Source organism: Xiphophorus maculatus, chromosome 2 (genome assembly GCF_002775205.1).
Source record: "Xiphophorus maculatus strain JP 163 A chromosome 2, X_maculatus-5.0-male, whole genome shotgun sequence".
Classification (NCBI taxonomy): domain Eukaryota; kingdom Metazoa; phylum Chordata; class Actinopteri; order Cyprinodontiformes; family Poeciliidae; genus Xiphophorus; species Xiphophorus maculatus.
Window position 1 is genome coordinate 26,431,756 of NC_036444.1, and position 15,972 is coordinate 26,447,727.

Consider the following 15,972-nt stretch of genomic DNA (forward strand, 5'->3'; position numbering starts at 1 on the left):
AACCCAGCGCGGAACACAGACGGAGGCCGCACAATTTCCAATCCCAAGCTTCAGATGCAGATGATCCCACATCAGTCATGTTGGCCTGAGAAAGACCGGTCAAGCCTACGCCGTAGCTGTGAGTGGGCTTGCTATGTAGAGAAATTCAACAAGTGTTCTCCATATTTCTCATTCCAGGCTCCAAATTATAATTCCATGTCCTAAAGGAATACCTTAGGTAAATCTCAAGACAATTGCAGATTGAACTTAAAGGAACTTCCTCTAAACGTTTGAACGCACATGTCCAGCTGTTCAGTGTTTCGGTACTTTTTTCACAACTTGCTGTTCTCTTACAAGGAGCAAAATTCACAACAGGTGTTTGATTCATGTATTGAAATGGTGTTTTAAACAGTCCTCCTAATGACGCTGTTCACATTTTGATGCCAAGTGACCAAGACGACACCAAACAGCTGACCATATGTCCGTTTTCATTGCGAGTTCTCAAACCGGATGTCTTCAGGTGGAAGTTGTCGCCGAGCTTAGAATGTCAGGGAGTTATCAGAAGGTTGCGATAGAGATATTTTCTAAAAAATGCGAATGATGTTGATGGAAAACATCATTTTAATTTCCCTTTCTACCAAAGAACACAAAGTACCCATGTTTCCAAATCAATAATTCCGTTGACATTTCAATAGATGCGTGGGGAACCTCTCTGTGCATTGTTTGTGGGGAGCAGCATTTATTTAAAGTACAATTTGTAACAGAAAGTTGACTTTTACAAAAATGTAAAGAGGTCCGCTCTATTTTTTTCCACTCAGTCGGATTTCATAATTCACTTGGTACAGCCGCATAATCATTGTTGGTTAGGTGGGAACAAAAGGCAAACACTTAATTATGTTACAAAAAAAACCTAGAAAATATGTTGATGATGATGACTGTCAGAGTGAACTTAAAATGTTAAGTTCACATTTTATATCAACTATACCAAATATAGTTGATATTTACTGTATCAACTATAAAAGAGAAGATAAAAAAGATAGGGAATTATGTGGAAAGAATACAAACTTTTTGAAATGGGTTTCTATAAAAACATCAGCGATATTTAAAAGTATGATTCTTGACTCTAAACCAGGTACAATAACTGCATTTAGCCATATTTTTGTATTTATTGATATTTGTTTAGGCTCATAGGGATCCAAAAGAGGTGAACATTTTTATGTTGAAAAGAAAGTTTTCACAATAACAATGAAAAATATTGAATCCCTAATCAGATTACTATTTATTAGGTGCTATTTTCTAATAGGGGAAAATAGCCTATAGCTATTATAATAGCCGCAAATATTAAATGTTTATAATTTTTCAAAATATACTAAAGCTAGATTTTTAAATACTGTAAGTACACATTATTATCTTAAATTATGGAGCAGTAACCTGAAATAGTTTGACATTCAGCACACCACCTAATTAGTTCTTATGTCAGTTAAAGGAAATCGACCATTTAGACAGAAGTTTTCCTTGTTTTTTCAAATTCCAGTCCTTCATATTCCTAAAAATATCCACCTGATGAATCTGTGATGCACTTCGTTTTTTCTGTTAGAATCTGTGAATTAATACTAAAGCCTCATGGCGAGGTTAAATATTCAAGACAACCATTTTCAGACTTACTTCTCAGACAGAGATGAACAACCATTCATGTGCCATACCAAGAAATAGGATCAAAGAGTAATATTTATGTCTGCAACACAAAGGAAAAGAAGGAGAGAAAACAAGAGGCAGGGGGAGTAGCAGGGGGAAAATGCATCAACTAGAAGAGAACATGAATGAGAGATGAAATATCAGCTACAGAGTGAGACGTTGTCAGAACAATACTCTTTGATGCACTAATGTTGCTGTGTGCAGAGGATCAAGACACACAGCAGGTCTATTCTTGACCTGCTGTTCTGGACTTATCTCCAAAACAGCAGGAGAGAAACAGTGAAATAACCCTTCACACTGACATTAATCTACCCCGCAAGGTAAAAGCACCATAACGGCCTTCTCTACTCAATGCTAACTAATCTAATAAGTCAAAATAAATGTTTTGACTGTGTAGTAAGTAAGTATTTACGACTTCCAAATATTACTGCAGTCGCCCAAATGGCTTGTGTCAAACACCAAACTACATCTACCGGTCTCAAACTACTACAGGAGGCTTGGGTCCAACTAGTCAGAGTTTCTAATACCTTGTGGGGACCATTTTCCTGACGTATACGTACTACGTTGTGGGGACCCACTGCTCCTTGTGGGGACAGAAGCCTGGTCCCCACAAGGAGAAACGCTGTTTTTGAGTCAGGGGTCAGATTTAGGACTAAGGTGTGAATTGAGTTTTAGTTAGGGTTAGGTATGTAATGGATAAGGTTAGAATAAGGATAAGATTTAGGCTGTAGAAATGACTGGAAGTCGATGGAAAGTCCCCACAAAGGTAGCCACGCAAACGTGCGTGTGTGTGTGTGTGTGTGTGTGTGCGTGTGTGTGTGTGTGTGTGCGTGTGTGTGTGTGTGTGTGTGTGTGTGTGTGCGTGTGCGTGTGTGTGTGTGTGCGTGTGTGTGTGTGTGTGTGTGTGTGTGTGTGTGTGTGTGTGTGTGTGTGTGTGTGTGTGTGTGTGTGTGTGTGTGTGTGTGTGCGTAGGCATGTGTCGGGCTGTGCATGTTAATGTGCAACAGGGGCCCACACCCTTGAAATCAGTCCCTGGCTGTTTTCACAACTGATTTAATTTGGGGGGCATTTTAATGTAAGATTTTAATCAATTCTTCATCCTAAATATTTGTATTCAGACACAACTGTCAATTTTTCTCCAGTAACAGAAATCAGGCTTTACAGTATCCACGGTACCCATGTTTCCTCTTGGTATTTAAATGCTGCCATTCACTTAGCAGCTGCATAAACGTAAATGACTGTCATCTAATTACATTTGGATGTGAGACTCATTGCTTACAGATCATTTATGTTTATTTATTATTATTATTAAGATCATATATATAAAGACTAAACAACGGTGTCTCCAGTGCAGATCCTTGGGGAATACCAAAACTACAAATATTTTGATTGACACCGCATTCGACCAATCATGTTATGAAATGGCATTCTCCGAGCCAATAATATCCAGGGAGCGACTTGAGCTCTTTTTGACATGCCTGTATTCTTTCTGGAATATTTCTGACTGCTCAACTCGGAAACTAAATCTAAAGCCACAGATGTGTAGCCAACACGTGTCCTGTCATGAGGATATAAGGCATTTTGGGGTTTGTTTTGACATGAATCCTCCAGCTGCATGCGTAACCACGCGTAATGTGTGCGTCAAAGTCAGGCTCTGTGCGCCCTCATGCGCAACGGTGTTTACAGGACTTTTTCTCACCAACAGCGGATTGGGCTAGAGTATCATTAGAATAGGTACCGGCAGTCAATTTTTTTTCTTTAGATTTTTAGTACTCTAAATGCATTTTTCTATTAAGTGTATTACCATAAAAGACCAGAAAAAAATTTCAACCTATTATATCTAACGGTTTTTGAGGTTTTGGGGGGTAGGTCTACCTTGCCACAAACCAACCTTTGAGTAGATAAAGATGGGGTTTTTGAAAGCCGATTACTTAAAAAAGAAATCAATTGGACACTTATTTGTAATGACATTCTTTATATATATATAAATTGTATTGTAAAACATGAAAATGCACAGTATAAATAGCTTACTTTAAAAATGAAAATTCTTTAAAAATGTCATTTTGAAAAATAAAACAAATTTCAATATTGACCCTAACAGCAGACATGGCATCTTTGGGATTCCATATTAAAAAACATATTTTGAAACCAAGCCCCAAAAGCCTGCTGTGTGGTCTTAACAGGCTAAAGTTTTTGTAGGGGTCTGGGACTGTTTAATAAAGATTTCATCAGATTACAATAAAACTTCTCTACTACAGATGAATTGGTCTGCTATTTTTGACAGCAAAAATAGAAAATTTAGCTAGTCATCTTCATAAACAGACCAAGCTTTTGCATGTACTCCAAATTGTTCAAGAACAGCAGCTGATTTAATTTGGGTATACCTTTTCAGGCGCTTTTGGTGATTTAGGGTGTGAGGGTTCAGGGGTTAATCTAAAAGTTGATATTTTGTTTTTGTTTTTTAAGAATAAAAATGTACATGTTCCACGTTTCTTTCTGATATATTGTCAAATATACTGAAATATAAACATGAAGACATGCATTTGTCAGAACACATATTTTAATGTGTTTTCTTTTTTTTTTTACATGTAATAGACATTGATAATATGAAAGTCTGTTTAGTTTTTAAACCAAAGGAGGAGCGATGTGCACCCTTCCTTTCAACTGTCTCCAGAGTCCACCTTTACTGTCACCATTTTTAGCCCAAAGGGTCAATATGGCTCCCAGTTTCAGCAGGAGGTGACTTTGAAGTGAGCCAGTTAGAACCAGTCACTGGGGTGGGGGCGATGTGTTTACACTGAGTGGAACGGTGCATTCTTGGTTTGCTGTTTAAATGTTTTATATAAAATCATATATATTTTTTGCTATCGACAATTGGTCACACCTGACGATGCTTACTTGGCAACCAAGAGAAACAACTATGAACAGGTGGAAACAGGTAAATCGAGGGAAAATATATTCACTCGATGAAACGATTCCATGGAATTTGCAAAACAATACCATGTTGCCATGGAAACAATTGTCCAAAAGTTAATAAAAAGAAAGTAAGAGTGAAAATTCTTCCAGCTTCACAGCATCCAAAACCAGAGGGAACAACGTCCAAACAAGCAATGACTCAACCAAAAAATTATTTAAACAAAATCCTACAAAGGGAAGAAATTAGACCGAACGAAACAGACTTATTACAACATGCTGCCCCCCATGAGCGGAGTAATTCTACAATGTGAAGCCATTTGTCCTCTGAATGTTTTATATTTCACCCACCATGAAGGATAGAAGATTTAAAGTTGATTCAAGGATATGTCTCCAAGGAAAGAAGAGCCGCTATAAGAGAGATGTATAAAATATTTGTGCGGTTAAAGCAGCAGCAAGGTTGGAAAAGGTTGGAAAACTGCAAGGTTTTCACTGCAAATGGAATTTTGATCCGAAGTCTGTACTCTAAACTAAACTGGTTTTCTGTCTTCAAACTCCCTGAAAAAGCAGCAGGATGCCACAAGGGACAAGCGTAGTTCAAATATACCTCGACATCATGTTCTGTCAGAAGTTATAATTAGATGTCACTCCTCCTCAACTTAAGCACATCTTCTGCTACTGTCACTTTGATCCACCCAAAGTAACCAGACCGGACTGATTCAAAGAAAAAGATATGCATGTAAGTCCTGAATGACCAGGGTACACACCCCTAACTGCCTGAGGCAAGACTAGTACAAGCAACAAAACAAGTTAGCGTTAGCTGCTAATTATGTTATTAAAACAAAACGTGGCCAAACCGGTAAAAAGAAAAGTCTGTATGTGTGAACACCAGCCCATCTTTTTCTTACTCATTTATGACTCCCCTAAGGGATATGCTAGCTAAGAAGAACCCCGCCAGGACTAAAATGAAACATCACTGGATACAAACAAGCTAAGCTAAGCTAATCCCAGAACCATGCTACTTTATCACTAAATTTACCCAGTGTTTTCAACGAGTACTAATGGTTCTATCAGCTTTTATGGCCGGTATGCTACTGATTAATGGTTACTGCGCTTTAAATGAGCAGAATCGTGAATGCAAACATTTCTTGCACATGATCCTACTGATTGACCGGTAGACTTGGCTTTATAGGGAAACAAAGTTACAGCCTTTGTTATATTTTCAGCGGGTGAGGTTCGCTTTCACACTGCACTGTGTTAAACAAAACAAACCCTTTGAAAAGCCTGTCCCCCTCTTGGCCTGTGGTGGCGCTGCACTAAGAACAATTAAGGAAAACAATATGAAAACCACCAAAGAAGACATACGCCCAACTTTCACTTTTGCAAAAATGCTAATACTGCTCCATACGGTGTTTTACAGTACAGGTAAAGTATGTAGTAATAATGGGAACATTTCGTAATTTTTTACCTTAATAATGAAATATGAGGAAAATCCTGTTTCACAACAGTTCCTCCCTCACACAAGATTATAACCTCTGCTTCTAATACATATAATAAATGACAATTCACTCCTAAAAGGTTAAAGAAATTAACATTTTAAGTATAAGAATAATTAAAATTAGCGGCGTGCTGTGGTGGCGCAGGGGGTTAGCACGCCCCACGTTTGGAGGCCTTAGTCCTCGACGCGGCCGTCGCAGGTTCGACTCCCGGTCCCGACGACCTTTGCCGCATGTCTTCCCCTCCTTCCTGTCTGCCTACTGTCGAGAAGATGTGAGCCACTAGCGCTGCAAAAACTCTTCGGAGAAAAAAAAAAAAGAATAATTAAAATTAGTCCAAAATTGGTATCCAGAGATGGGAAATCTGATCAGTGCATTTTTTTAAAAAAAATATTGACATTTACCTTTATGGTTAATTTAATATTGCACAAAAAGAAAAAGTTGCAGATATCTGCTTTTCAATTGAATTTGTAAGCTTTACCGAGGAGGTTTTCCTTGCAGATTCGTGAGTGGGTGTATATATGTGTTTTGTTTGTTCATAAACACACAGACACATCCACGCATGAATCCACTGAGCAGTAGATCAGCGAAAGGAGCTGACTAACTCTCTGTGGGTTTTCTGAATGAATCCAGTGAGTCATGGGGAAAGTAGGACTCTCTGTTCTGTCCTGGTCTCGTCTCATCTGCAGTGAACCTCCTTCCTGCAGCTTAACCTCAGACCTTCAATTCTTACTCCACCTTTTTCTTGAAATCTTAGTAAACACAGTCAAATATTAGATATTCTGCCCTTCAGTCATGGAGCCTGCTGTCTTATACTTATCGATTCTCGATTGGACCAATCAGATTCACCCAGGTGACCCCGCGTCACCCTGATCAAGGCTCAAATCTTATGAAACTCCTCAATCAAAAAATAATGGTCGGCTTGGGAATAAAGTCCATTTTTAGACGTGGGGATATATAACATTCATGCCTTCTTCCAGCTATAAAAGTGATGACACTGAATAAATCATATATTATCAAGTTTTATATTAAAGTGCCAGCAGCTTCATTCAGAATTAATGGCGACAGTGGGCGAAAAAGCCGCGCGACAAGTTTAATATTTGTTAATCACAGAGAGATAGAAACTGTGCCTTGATATGATATTTCATTTATTTTACCGCATTTTCTCAAATATTTCTTCCTCAGTGTGAAACATGCTTCAGATAAGCCTACAAAATGTAGACGATTATTGGCATTACACATAAAAATACTACAAAAAATATATAAAATTTTCTGCATTAATTTTTCTGGGTTCATTTTACTTGTCAAAGGTTTCATTATGAAGTTTTAATTACCGGATTTAATCCCTGTCCTTCCATAAGGCGACCGCAGCTCAGATTTATGCCACACAGAAGCAATTCAAAGTAGTTAGCAAGAAAAACAAAAGAACAGAAATAAGAGCATCACTCTAAAAACATAAATTATAGTAAAAAATAACAGTAAAATGTTTGGTATTGCATAAAAAGAAAAATCAAAATGGAAAATTTGAGCTAAAAAAAGCAATGACATTATAGAAATTCTGACGAAAACAATCAGAAATGGAAACACAAGCTAGTTCTGTGTCCCATTTAGACAGGAAGTTGTTTTTTTAGGCAATAACTAAAAATAACTGGTTTAGATTTAGTAATGTGGTTTCAGTAAAATTCTGGTCTGTATCCACAATGCAACGTGGATTTAGACCTGCATCCATTTTTGGGATTAAAATCAATCGCTTCTATTTCTTCAGTCTTAAGCTGGAGGAAATTTGGACATGTTCCTTTAAGAAGCAAAACAAGAAATAAATCTCATAAACATAAAACTTGCAGTGAATGTTGTAATTCTGCAAAATATTATCTAGGGAGGTTATGTAAATATTGAATTAAAATGGACAGAGAATGGAGCCTTGTGTTGTTATTTGGATTTGTGAAATTGGTAAGTTAACGTTAAGTAGGTTACTTCTCAATATGTTGTTTTGCCATAAGAAAGAAGTCAACGTCTCCAAGTGGTTCAACAGTGGTTCATGCACTGTAGTGTATAAGATCCTTCAACTAGAAAACCTTCTGCTTACTAACTACTAGATGCAGATACTGCCCCAAAGAATGTTGGAAATTCCTCAAATATTTCTTATCCATTGTTATTCACATAAATGAACTGAAAGCAGGAGCTGAGGTCAAGATAATATTGACCTTTTGGCAATGTTTAATAGACAATCAAATACTAAAATAAATAAATAAATTTAAAAAAACGAAACTAATAAAAAATTCCTAGAATGTTTTGCAAGAGAAACTCATTTTGTGGTGAGACGTCTGGTAGGAGTGCCATCAGGCAGGCAAATCAAGAGCAAAACGCAGCTGATTTAGTCGTTGTCCTTGGGCTGACATTTCCAAGCAATAATCTTTAACTTTCCTGCTGTTCAGAAAGAAAATACAGAAAAAACTAGTTCGCACCTTCACACCGACAAAGCAACAAAAAAAGCTGTTGTTGACAAAGCTGTCTCTTGCAGCCTATATCTGTCTGCCAGGAAACTGTTGGTTCGTTGCTTTAGCTGCGGCGTCACAGCGAAACAAAGCCTCCCTTTCTGCTTAAAGAACAAAGAGCATCAGAAGACAGACACAAACCAACCCCGCGTTCTTCACACCAATACAATTCATCACTTTCTGTTCTAGGTTGACGGATTTTTAGAAAATGCTATTTTTAGGAATCGTCATCTACTACGAGATGCTGCTTTTTCTCATTTAAGCTCACAAAGAAGAGCTACACATGTACAGGGACATGATGGATCTCATTACAGTCAAATAGTGATAAAAAGTTACAGTACATAACACCGATACACTTTTTTCACCTCCAATGCCGATATCTGAGGTTTAGGATCGACCGACGCCCATCCAATACAGAAAAATAGTGCTGAATTGACATAAATGTGCTGAATTACAAATTAATTTGATAACTCTGCACCAATACAGAAAACTTGAATACACCAATAGCTTCACAATTTTGGTCAAACAACACATCCACTGGAATGGACATGATATTTATCTGGGATTAAACCAATTAATTATGCAAGCAGTCACAATGGGCTTCTCGCCCGACCCAGCAGGTACCACCACTGCACCGCCCCACGCGCTGCATCACTTGACATGGGCGTTGATATGTGGTTCAACCAGGATTCGAATCTGAACTCTCAGGTTACGGAGCATGTTGCCCTACTCAGTGAGCTGTTGTACTTCAGCTACTTATGTCAGCAGTGAAGTCAAATTTAAAAATACTTTATTGATCCCACAGGGAAATGGAAAAAACAAAAAAACAAAAACAGGAATGAGCAGGATGCAACTCTGCTCTCCCAGGTTTCAGACTGTGTTGCTTTACTCAGTGAGCTATTTCACTGTGCTGACTCATTTTGGCAGAGAAATGGCATTCTGAATGACTTTACTGATCCCACAGCAAAATGAAATGAAAGCCCTGGTTTGAACAGGAATTGAACCTACGCACTCCAGCTTCAGAGAACAGCGCTCTACTCAGTGAGCTACATTCCCTTAAAACCTAGCCTGCTAAAAGCCAGCCTTTAGTTCTGTGCTTTGCTCCAGACGAACGGTCTGGACCCTGGGAGATTGAGAAAGTATTGCTTGCTGAAGGCGTGGATTCTTGAAACGATTGGCTCTGATTTTACCCAATTGCTAATGTTTGGCCGTGACGTGTGTGAAGGAAGCTGCGTTCACTGACACTAAGCAACAGGGCAAAATGGCGGCGAACATCGTCATAAATTTCGGTGTTGGTTAATTTTCAGACTAATCACACAGGCCTGGTCCAGACCAAGTACTGGGTGTACTGTACATTGATATGCTAACAAATTGGCCGATATAAACATTGAGTCATGAATGACATTGTGTGTCATGAGTCTATTTAATATGAGTTTCACTTTTTGTACTGAATCTACCTAAATGCACCTGCAGGGATTCATTTAGTGACTAAGCATCTGACGAAACTTCCCAGGCTTAAAACAAAAGCCATCACACCGGCCGGCTAGCATCCGTCACCAGCATTGTACCAGACACAGCTCTACAAGGTTCCAACATGTGTCATCACAAATCCTCACTCTGCTTTCTGGATAACTGAAATGTTTTAGATATAATAGTTCAAGGCTATGAGTCAGAGCAAAAAAAAAAAAAAAAAAAAAAGAGCTGAAATGTAGAAAAAGAGTAAAATGTTTGAAAATCACTGTATCCTCATAGAGGATGTGATCTGCCGTCCTCTTCACCTCTGCTTCTGTCATGTTGGCAGTTTTGAGTGAGTCAGCTTATGACATCACAGGTTGCTGCATAGGAAGTCGGCTCGCTCAGCAAAAAAAGAAAAAAAAAAGTTTTTCAAGGTTTAATAATGTCAGTGTTTTCCGGAGGACAATTACTCCAGAGCTGATGGGATCTGCGGCCCGGTACAACGCGGGGCTTTGGAGGGTTTAGATCTTGGAAGGCCACACTCCTGACATTATTGTAAGCTGCTTTGAGATAAGCCTCTTTGTCACGGCTTCATGATACTATCATTGTGCTTATTCTGCCAGTCAGGCAGCGCTCAATCACTCTGCGGCCAATTCTAGTTTTCTGGCAGGAACCCTGTGAAACTGCGAGACATTGAATTATTCAGTGTCTCTCTCTAATATATGAGGCAAATCACTTTATCTGCGTTCACACAGCATATCTCAATGCTCAGGTTTTGCTGAAATTTGACTCTTTTTTTTGGCTGCGGTTGTTCAAACTACTAACAAAATGTGACCACAATTAGACTTCTGTATGAAACAGTTTGACGTGAACATAGACGTCACACAGCAGCGCATTGTTTAACGTAGTAATAACGGACGGCGCTGTCTGCGGGTCAATTTTAAAGTTGTTGAGCAATTGGAGCCGACAACATTAAAATCAAGATTAAAAGTTGCTACAAGATCATAAAAAGCTTCTTCTGGCGCAGAATTATGACGCACGTCTCACGCCGACGTAAATGTTGGATAAAATGCGACATGACCGCTCAGACGGCAGACGATTTGAAAACTATTGAGTACGTTTTTAAGTCGTTCCACAAATGGCTGTGGAACAAATCAAACTTTTTTTATGAGTAAACTGGGCCATCCAGAGTGCAATCAAAAAGTCGGATAAGGATCCCATGTCAACTGGACCCAGTTTAAGCAGGTTAAACTAAGAGGTTCTAGAGGCCCAAAAAGTGAATAAAATGACTTTTTATTATTCTGTCAGTGCCTGGAAAATGAAAACGATTAATGAATTGAACTAAAATCCTAGTCCTGAGGTAGGAAATCAGAGACAAAAACGACATTATTGCTGAAAACAAAATCTTGAATTCCAGATTTTATCTTTTAAATCATGAAATTGTGAATTAAGTCTGAAAACCCAAAACATTTCCATTACCCCCCCAACTCCCAACCTACTTATACATAGAAAAGGATTCAATCAAATTAAACATTTGAAGACTGTTCAAGGCTGCACAGTGGCGCAGTAGGTAGCTCTGTTGCCTTGCAGCAAGAATGTCCTGGGTTTGAATCCCGGCTCGGGCCTACATGCATATTCTGCATGTGTTGATGGAAGAAGGAGGAAAAAATAAATGTCTCTTTGCACAAGTGGGAGGCGTTCTGGAGGCACAATGGCTGCTTAACCCATATGGAGCTTTGAAACAGAAGTTCTTAATATGTTACTCCATTTGTAAAGTTGGTAGAAAAACAACAGTCTATTTTTTTCCAAGTTTTTAAAGAGTTTCTTTCTCCCACAGTCCAAAAATATGACTGTCAGGTTAAATGGACTTTCTAAATTCTCTCTAGGTGTGAGTGTGTGTGTGCATGGTTGTGTGTCCTGTCTGTCTCTGTGTTGCCCTGCAACAGACTGGCGACCTGTCCAGGGTGACCCCGCCTCTCGCCCGGAACGTTAGCTGGAGATAGACACCAGCACCACCCGACCCGACTAGGGACAGGAGTGTTAGAAAATGGATGGATGAAGACTGTTTAAATTAAAGTTCCAATGAAGCTCATTTGTCAGAACAAAAGTACTTTTTGAAGATAATTTTCTTCCAGGTACTATCCATACTTTTAATTCAACCTACATTTCTGTATCTAATTTTTTTTATTGGTCTAATATAATATTCTAATCTTAAATGTGTTTTCATCAGCAGAAAATCAGACTTAACAGAAAGAAGGGCTGGAATACACCAGTCTGTGTAAAGAAATTCAGGAGTTTCTGCTTGAGTTTCTTTGCAGCATGTCAGAAAACCTTCCCAGAGCTGTTTTGATATGAACTGCATTCCACCCTCAGATCTTCTGCTTGAGGAAACTCCAAAGGTTCTCAATAGGTTTGAGGTCAGAGGTCAGAGGAGGATGGTGACCACACCACGAGTTTCTCCCTTTTCATGCCCATAGCAGCCAACAATACAGTGGTATTCCTTGCAGGATGAGATGGTGCATTGTCATGATGAAGATGATTTTGCTACTGAAGGTCCGGCTCTTCTTTTTGAACCATGAAAGAAAGTGATCAGTCAGAAAGTCCATATACTTTGTTGAGGTCATTTTCACCTTCATGGACTCTGAAGGGGCCGACCAGCTCTCTCTCTCTCTCTCTCTCTCCCCATGATTTCAGCCCAAAGCATGACTCCACCACCTGTAGATTTCCTTTAATTGAGCTCACCAGACAAACTAATCAACCAGCTCTCTGAAATTAATTATAGTGATTCAAAGAGCCCTGACACACAATACCATCTATAAATTTAATAGCACAACAAAAAATGTAATCTTTATGACACTTAAATCCAATTTGCATAATAATTTGGAACACAGTCTACAGTTGCTGGTTTCTGTTGATTTTACTGCTGGAAATACGTGGATTTTTACGCTGAATTTCAGAGCTACACAACATCTTCAGCTTCTTTGTGTTCTGCAGTCTCTACCTACATTTTTGCAGTCTAATCCATTTGCCTCAAACAAGTGACCGCCCATCAATACCAGCCTAATTAGGTGCATGAACATTTATCTGGGAGACTCAGCGCAACCGCAGCCGGAGGTCCTAGCCAAAGCTGTCGTCCTGAAAAGGTCAAACAAACCGTTCATTTACGGTGTTTATACAGTATAGAAACCTTTTTTATTATTATTATTAATATGCAGAATTTACTGTAGGATGATGCATGTTTTTCAAATGTGTCAAAAATCCAAAGTTTTTTCATGTTTTTGACATAAAAGATATACAGTACTCTACTTGTGGCAAAAATGATCAAATAAATGTCATATAAGTCTTAGGTTGAATAACGGATAATTATTCATTATAAATGACAGCCACAGATTTGGATTTGGTCACGGATTTCAAAAATACCTTTAATTCCACAATTATATGTTAATTGCGACACACGCAGTGGCAAAAAAAAGAAAGAAAAGAAATGGTTCCAAGGAGCGCAGAAATTAATATTTATGAAACATCAATTCATTTGTTGGTTGGCTAATGATGATAATAATGAAGCTGGCAGCATCAAAATGAGCTCAGACAGTGATGAGTCTGTCTTCACATGCTGTGCCAACCTCTCTGGAGTTCAAACTGCATGAGCTGTGATTTTAAGAACGCACTGAATGCTGTTATGTGTCACAAATCGATACAAACGGAGGAACTGTGGCCCGCTCTTCTCTGCAGAATTGTTTATTTCAGCCACACTGGATGGATTTTCAAACTTCTGATTGAGAGTTAAGTCCAGACTTTGACTAGGCAACTTCAAAATCTTCAATTATTATTAGTAAATTCATTATCTGGTCTCATTTTGTCGTTCATGTTATGTCAAATGCCCGGTGCTCTCTTGTACTTTTCTTTTTCTTTTCTTTCTTTTTCTTTTATACTGTTTATACTGTTCAAACAAATTCATAATTCAGTAGACTCATGTCTGCGTTAAAAAGGATTCAACACTGTTTTTCTGTATCGGTATCGGCAGATACCAAACCTCAGATATCAGTGTTGTATTAGAAGTGAAAAAAATCTGATTGGTCCATTCCTACTGTTTAGGAATCATTTTTTTTCTGCTGGGTTGCCATAGAGACGGCCCAGGTGGTCATCTCATATTGATGCTAGGATAAAGTATGACTTATTGTCAAATGCGCGAGTCTGTTTAGAACGTGCCGAGTTCATCCAGAGAGCAGAATTAGAGGAATTTGCTATGTGAAAGACTATAGAGAAGTAACCTTCAGACAAACCGATAGGAAGATGAATGGAGCAGAGTTCACCGGATAGACGACAGCAGAGAAAACTAAAAAACTGCAGAAAACAAACAGTCCAGACATAAGCAGCGTTGGTATGTTTTATTTATTAAGACTCAATATGTACTGTAGCTCTTTGTTGAGCAGGACTTTCTCCTAATCCAAAGGATGGGAAATCATTGGGACCGACAGCAGAACAGATACAGACAAGACAAGCCTGGTCTTTCTCAGGTCTACTGCTTGATGTGAGCACCCAGGAGTCCGTCACAGCAAACACTTTCTGTTCAGTAGATCACTGAAAACTACCTCTAACTGTCTACACTTCTGTTTTAAATCTTTCTAATGCCACTATCATATCGTGGTACATTTTATTTCAGGTTATCACACCGTGAGAATCTCCAACTATCCTATTCCTGCTACTATATTACTTTATTAAACAAGTATAATAAACCTTCTAAAATTCAGTCGTAAATGTTGTTTTATTTTATGAGCTGTAGTTACTGTAGTCATTCCTCCTTTTACATAACAGATACTCAGTGCATTATGGTTTTCTCACAATGTCTGTATGTTGGGGCAAAACAATTAATCAGATTAATCGTGATTAATTGAGTATTGAAATAATAGTCAAATAATTAAGTAACCCATTAATCGTTAACAGAAAAACTAAGACTCAAAAAGGTAATTTCCTGAAACATATTCAGAGCAGCGATTAAGCCAAAGCTATAAAAAAATATATTTACATTTTGCATTAGAAAGTGTTTCAGACAAAACTCCTCAAGTTCTTTAGACTTATGCATAGACTTATGTTACTGCATTTTAGGCAACAAATGTTTTTATTTTCACATTTAAAAGGAGGAGTTGGATCAGGTGTTTATTTGCATCTTTTAAAGCATTTCAAACATTTTACAAAAAAGACTTGCGTGGTTAAATGGAAAACCTGGAGAATGTACCAATTTTTTTGATCCGATTAATCGTCAGAATAATCGATTACTAAAATAATCAATAGCTGTAACCCTCTTGCATATGAACATTTGTTTCTCCCTGTTAACCTACTAAATTTTGCACAAAATTACAGCAGCAAATGCATCCCTGGAACCTGTCGTTTTCTCTTGATTATCTGTTTTTATTTTTAACTCAGCGCGATGCAGGCTCATCTGGTCAGCAGCGTTAGCCAGTAAGTGCCTTAAGCAGAGTCGCGGGCCGAGTAGTGGAATCACCGTGTTACTGTTTTATCACTCCTCTGCAGATTAGCTGAAGCAGAGGATAATGAGGTTTGTAGGACTGCACCAGCTGTCCTAGGCTAGCTGCAGGAATCTCTGACATCAAACCTGCTCCATCCCTCTTCTGTTTCGTTGTGTGTGTGTGTGTGCGTGTGTGGGTGTGTGTAAATAATGAAATCCCCCCCCCAACCTCATGCCTTCTTTCAGTCCCCTTCAGTAGAGCTAAACTCAGTGCAGACATTCCTGCTGAAGGTTTATCCCCAGACTTGATCTCTCCACCTCCTCACAACAGCAGCACCCCTCTGCGAGTCACCGGAGAGTTCGGGCCAGTTTGACCCACTACTAGCCCCATGAAGGGGAAAGAGAACCACACATATGTTCGGTGTGTACGCGCGCAGGTCTTATTTTAAGGCAAACACGCATCGTTTGAAGC

At 38.7% G+C, this 15,972-nt stretch overlaps 1 protein-coding gene across 4 annotated transcripts in view; it reads right to left on the bottom strand.

Annotated features, from left to right (window-relative positions):
• LOC102225561 (pleckstrin homology domain-containing family A member 7-like) overlaps positions 1 to 15,972 on the bottom strand; it is a 137,023-nt gene that overhangs the window by 115,565 nt on the left and 5,486 nt on the right. The gene's annotated exons all lie outside the window — the stretch shown is intronic.